A 6,629-nucleotide genomic window follows, 5' to 3' on the forward strand; every position below is an offset into this window, starting at 1 on the left:
CTGAAACTGTTAAACAATGACAACTGCAACAATAACAAAAAAAAAATAGCCAGGCACGGTGGCAGGCACCTGTAGTACCAGCTACTAGGAGGCTGTGGCAAGAGAATCACTTGAACCCAAGAGGTGGAGGTTTTGAGCTGTGATGCCACAGCACTCTACCAAGGGTGACATAGTGAGCCTCTGTCTCAAAAAAAAAAAAAAAAAATTCTAATGCATTCATATCAGATTTGCATGTCCCCAGAGAAGGTAATCTTGGCCCTGAAGAAATTAAATTTGGGACAGTAAAGTCACAAATGGTTTATATTTATAACATAAACTTAATATAAACAAAAACCACACGCAAATATAAAAACTACAGTTCTAAAACCTCGAAATACCAAGAATAAAAGAATGCATTAATCACTTTACAATATAGGCATACTGTCAACTGGAAAATCTATAAAAAAAGAAAAAGACTTTTTTTTCTTTTCGCCAGGGCTGGGTTTGAAGCCGCCACCTCCGGCATATGGGACCGGCACCCTACTCCTTGAGCCACAGGCGCCGCCCAGAAAAAGCCTTTTTTTCACAAAAGTTTGTAGAGGAAAGAAAAGAGAGGCAAAGAGGAATTTGGTGATTAAAAGACACTTGATAGGGCGGCACTTGTGGCTCAAAGGAGTAGGACACTGGCCCCATATGCCGGAGGTGGTGGGTTCAAATCCAGCCCCAGCCAAAAAACCACAAAAAAAAAAAAGAAAAAAAAAAGACACTTGATAGAGCTATTAACCAGTCCTTTGTATACTAACTGGATTTTTTTTTTTTTTTGAGAGAGATAGTTTTGGCTTGGCACCCATAGCACAGTGGTTATGGCACCAGCCACATACACCAAGGGTGGCAGGTTTGACCTGGGGCAGCTAAGCAACAGTGACAACTGCAACAAAAAAAATAGCCAGGCGTTGTGGTGGGCTCCTGTAGTCCCAGCTAATTGGGAGGCTTAGGCAAGAGAATCACTTGGGCCCAAGGGTTTGAGGTTGCTATAAGCTGTGGCAACACATACTCTACCGAGAGTGACATAGTAGGGTTCCCTCTCAAAAAAAAAAAAAAGAAAGAAAGAAAGAAAAGAAAAGAAAAAAGAGAGTTTCACTTTGTTACCCTTGGTAGAGTGTCGTTATAGTTCACGGCAACCTCAAACTCATGGCTTAAACGATTCTCTTGCCTCAGCCTCCCGAGCAGCTGGGACTACAGACACCCACCACAATGCCTATTTTTAGAGATGGAGTCTCTCTCTTGTTCATACTGGTCTTAAACCCATGAGCTCAGGCAATCCACCTGCTTCAGCCTCTCAGAGTTCTGGGATTACAGGCATGAGCCACCATGCCTGGACTCTAATTAGATATTTGATACTAAGGCATTACTGTTCATTTTTTTTTTTTTTTTTTTTGTAGAGACAGGGTCTCACTTTATGGCCCTCGGGAGAGTGCGGTGGCCTCACACAGCTCACAGCAACCTCCAACTCCTGGGCTTAAGCGATTCTCTTGCCTCATCCTCCCGAGTAGCTGGGACTACAGGCGCCCGCCACAACGCCCAGCTATTTTTTGGTTGCAGTTCAGCCGGGGCCGGGTTTGAACCCACCACCCTCGGTATATGGGGCCAGCGCATTACCGACTGAGCCACAGGCGCCGCTCCCCCTTTTTTTTTTTTTAATGTGATAGTGGTTTTGGTTTTAAGAATTTTTATCTTTTGGCTGGGTGCAGTGGCTCACTCCTGTAATCCTAGCACTTTGGGTAGTCAAGGTGGGTAGATTGAGCTCTGAAGTTCAAGACCAGCCTGAGCAAGGGCAAGACCCCATTTCTATAAGAAAAGAAACACAAATGGCAAGGCATTGTGACTGGTACCTGTAGTTCCAGCTACTCAGGAGGCTAAAGCAAGAGGATCTCTTGAACCCAAGAGTTTGAGACTGCTATAAGCTATGACACCATGGCACTCTCTAGCAAGGGCAACAAAGTACAACTCTATTTCAACAAAAAAAAAAGAAAAGAATTTTTATCTTTTAGAGATGTACACTAAAATATTTACAAATGAAATGATATCTGAGATCTGTGTCAAAATCATTGATGGAATGGTACAGGATGGAGATTAATTAATCAAGAATAGCCATGTACTGGTAATTGTTGAAGGTTAGTGGTACAGTTACGTTATATTACTTTCTGTATTTATACTAATCTACTTCTGCATGTATTCGACAATTTCTATAATAAAAAGTTTAAAAATATAAACTATAGTCATCAAATATACATTTAAGCTGACAATAAAATGCTTACAGTTTGGAAAATTTTATTATACTTTTTATCTTTTCTTTTACTCTAAAAGGAGAATAGTTCAAGAATTTGTGTTTTTTGAAATACAGGCCAAGTTTAACCTCATGTCTGCAGTTTCAAAGAACACAACTGATACCATTTTTCTGTTTTATTTCCTGCCCCTCACCACAGGAGGCAGAATTAAAAGGAGTTATACAAAAAGACAGAGGTAGACACAAAAAGGAATGAAGTAAGAAAAAGATGAAAAAAAGGAAGAGAAATACAAGAGCAACAAGGGAGATGAATGATAAAAAATGAATTACATATTAAAAAATTCTGCTGCAAAAGTTTAAAGACAGGGCATTTCAAAGAAGAGAGAATAAAAGTGATCATGGGGGAAGGGGCTCATACAAGTTTTATTACTTCACCTTTATTATTAAAGATATACAAATATACACACACATATATATATATTTTTTTGAGATATAGTCTCACTTTGTCACACTGGGTAGAGTGATACCCTGGCATCACAATTCACAGCAACTTCAAATTCTTGAGCTCAAGTGATTCTCTTATCTCAGCCTCCCAAGTAGCTGCGACTACAGGCGCCCACCACAACACCCAGCTATTTTTTTTTTTTTCAGAGACGGGGTCTCACTCTTGCTCAGGCTGGTCTGGAACTCTTGAGCTCAAGCAATCCACCCACCTTGGCCCCCCAGAGTGGTACGATTACAGGTGTTGAGCCACCTCACCCGGCCAAAGGTACACAAATATTAACACTCTGTCTATGAGATCATCAGCTATTTAATTCATAAAACCAACTTCAAGTGCAGCACTGGGATGGATCGCCATACTGCTCAGTTTTTAGGTGACATTCCCTGTACACCCCTTCCTTTTATGAACAGTTCTGCTAAAGGTAAGTTTAGAAAGTAAGTGTAGCCTATAAAATATTTTAAGCAGAATGTAGAAATAAGTCTCAAATTTCAGTTATTACTATTTCTTTTTCTTTTTTTTTTTTTGGCTGGGGCCAGGTTTGAACCTGCCACTTCTGGTCTATGGGGCTGGCACCCTACTCCTTGAGCCACAGGCGCCACCGTTACTACTATTTCTTTAAACAAAATTTCGTCTTATCTAAGAAGATCATATAAACTGTGTTCATATGAGAAAGATATTGTAATGTTATTTTTCCCTGAGCATAACTAGGTATCCCAGTGGTTACAGAGTTTACAATCCTCAAAACAAGGATGAACATGCAGATAACAGGAATCTAAGAGTTTTCAGCAGAACTAACAGTTTAACTCTTACTCAGTTTCCAAAATAAAACCATTTTTTAAAAATTACGGAAGGCAGCCTGGGTACGGTGGTTCATGCCTGTAATCCTAGCACTCTGGGAGGCTGAGGTGGGTTGAGTGCCTGAGCTCACAGGTTCGAGACCAGACTGAGCCAGAGTGAGATCTCCATCTCTAAAAACAGCCAGGCATTGTGGCGGGCGCCTATAGTCCCAACTACTTGGGACGTTAAGGCAAGAGAATCACCTAAGCCCAAGAGTTCGAGGTTGCCTGAGCTGTGACACCACAGCACTCTATCAAAGGTGACAAAATAAGACTCTGTCTCAAGAAACAAAAAAAATTATAGAAGGCTAGCCAGGCATTGTGGTGGGTGCCTGTAGTCCCAGTTACTTGGGAGGCAGAGGCAAGAGGACCACTTGAGCCCAAGAGTTTGAGATTACTGTGAGCTGTGATGCCAGAGCTGTGATGCCAGAGCACTCTATCCAGGACAATACAGACTATGTCTCAAAAAGAAAATCATGGAAGGTATTTATTTGTATGCACAAAGTTCTACTGGCTTCTACTTATTTCAAAAGTGGAACTTTGGCAGGGAACAGTGGCTTATCTTGTAATCCTACCACTTGGGCCTCTGTGTAGGATCTTCAAGGCAACACTGTCCACAAACATTGGTACCTGTGTAAGATCTGGCCTGATGTATCACAACAGAGGTGGTCTGTGGCCTACTCTAGAATGTATGTACTAGGAGCACTGCAAACACTAGATTATGAATACTATTTCATATCTGCACTATGAATGCATAAAAATAGGTTTTAATTATTTAAGTAAATAGCTAATGGTCTCTCATCCCAGGTAACTATCAGAACTTCTGAAAGTTTATACACATTTCAGTTGTGGGAGGTACTTAAAATCTGGAACCTGAGACTTACTTTCTAACTAAGTATGAAAGGAGAGTGGGTACATGACATAATTTCAAACTTAAACCTTACAGTGGGGGAATCCTGAAGATGGCGGACTGAAGCCAGCTTTCAACAAAGGCTCCCGTCCAGAAGGAGAGTTAAGGGATAGGAATTTAGTAAGTATCCTGGTGGACTTGAGCCTCACCAAGAGAGAAGGCTGAAGAACGCACATCAACACCGCTGAGGCAAGTTGTGATCACAAGGACGCAAACAAAAGGTACAAAATCCACCACCAAGCGGACGGGAGTCCCCCTCCCCCATGAGACCGGCTCTGTAGCCCCACAATTGAACAAGTGGGCAGAAATTAAAGCCCCTCCCACTACACTCCACGGGAGAGACCTTCTAAAAACTGGACCTACCTCCCCTACTGGGGTGCCGTGGCGTTCTCCTGCCGGACATAGGGCTGAATAAAACTTTGGGAATCCTTTGCCGGCAACCCTGAATCCCCGGCGCTCCCCTCCCGCCCACTGAGGTCTGGAGGCCTGTCCCCCAGGACTTCGGATCCTTGGGTGATTTCTCAAGGGGAGTGGACAGTCCCCGAGTTGCGACTGGTCAGCATTGACTCTGAGGCGCGCCGAGCGAGGAGAGGGCACCGGGCTGAGGGGGAGTCACGCCTCGCGGCACTTCCCTGCGGTGCAGTGCACCAACCCTCCCCGGGCATACGGGGCCCAAGACTGAATCAGACTCTGGCCTCCCCGCTGAGAGCTGAGAACCCCTACTCTCACTCGGGGTCTGAGGGCCTATCCCCCAGGAGTTCGGCTCCTTGGGTGATTTCTCGAGGGGAGTGCACAGTGCCTGAGCTGCGTCAGGTCAGCGCTGACTCTGGGACACGTGAGCGAGGAGAGGGCACTCCGCTGAGGGGAAATCAAGCCTTGGCGGCACTTCCCTGCAGTGCAGTGCAGGAGCCCTCCCCGGGCACAAGACTGAATAAGACTCTGGCCTCCCCGCTGAGAGCTGAGAGCCCCTACTCTCACTCGGGGTCTGAGGGCCTATCCCCCAGGAGTTCGGCTCCTTGGGTGATTTCTCGAGGGGAGTGCACAGTGCCTGAGCTGCGTCAGGTCAGCGCTGACTCTGGGACACGTGAGCGAGGAGAGGGCACTCCGCTGAGGGGAAATCAAGCCTTGGCGGCACTTCCCTGCAGTGCAGTGCAGGAGCCCTCCCCGGGCACAAGACTGAATAAGACTCTGGCCTCCCCGCTGAGAGCTGAGAGCCCCTACTCTCACTCGGGGTCTGAGGGCCTATCCCTCCGGAGTTCGGCTCCTTGGGTGATTTCTCGAGGGGAGTGCACAGTGCCTGAGCTGCGTCAGGTCAGCGCTGACTCTGGGATACGTGAGCGAGGAGAGGGCACTCTGCTGAGGGAAAATCAAGCCTTGGCGGCACTTCCCTGCGGTGCAGTGCAGGAGCCCTCCCCGGACCGTAGTATTGCGTGAAACTGAATGAAACTCTAGCTTCCCCCCGCCCCACTCCCAATCCGGGTCTGGGGGCCCATCCCCCAAGAGTTCTGATTCTTGGGGGATCTCTTAAGGGGTGTGGACCCAGCACAAACTGCGGCCGCTCAGTGCTGACTCTGGGGCGCGGGACAGAGGAGAAAAGGGTCGCCTGAGTGCCCACACCAGAGCAGCAGTTCCCTGGAGGTAGATCAACAGCCGTTTCTTCTTTAACGGCAGAACGCTCACTTCTGGATATTCTGAGGCCACACCCCCTGTCTCCCTGGGCAACCAGAGGAGGCCACCGGTGACACGGCTCACAAACCCAGAAGCCTCAAGGGCGGGGCCGACCCAGAGAGGTGTTCAGACGCAATTCTCCAGCAGCAAAGACGTTTGAACTCAAAACAGCCCGTCTCCTGTAGGTGACGACAGGAACAGAGACAGAACCTCACAAAGTTGTCTGTTCTGTTCTGTTCTGTTAGCAGCATCCATCAGGGACGGGGCTAAGCCTGAGTGAACACCTCCTTCCCATCACCTGCATCAAACACTCAAAGATTTCAGGCCCCATCTCCTCCTGCTAGATAGCGGCAGTCTGCGGGGGCCTGGCAGACTTCCTCGCGATTCAGGCAGGTGCAAACCCCTGGAGTGTCTGTTCACTGCAGGCAACTGGGTTAGCCATCTGCA

The sequence above is a fragment of the Nycticebus coucang genome, chromosome 13, assembly GCF_027406575.1.
Source record: "Nycticebus coucang isolate mNycCou1 chromosome 13, mNycCou1.pri, whole genome shotgun sequence".
Classification (NCBI taxonomy): Eukaryota; Metazoa; Chordata; class Mammalia; order Primates; family Lorisidae; genus Nycticebus; species Nycticebus coucang.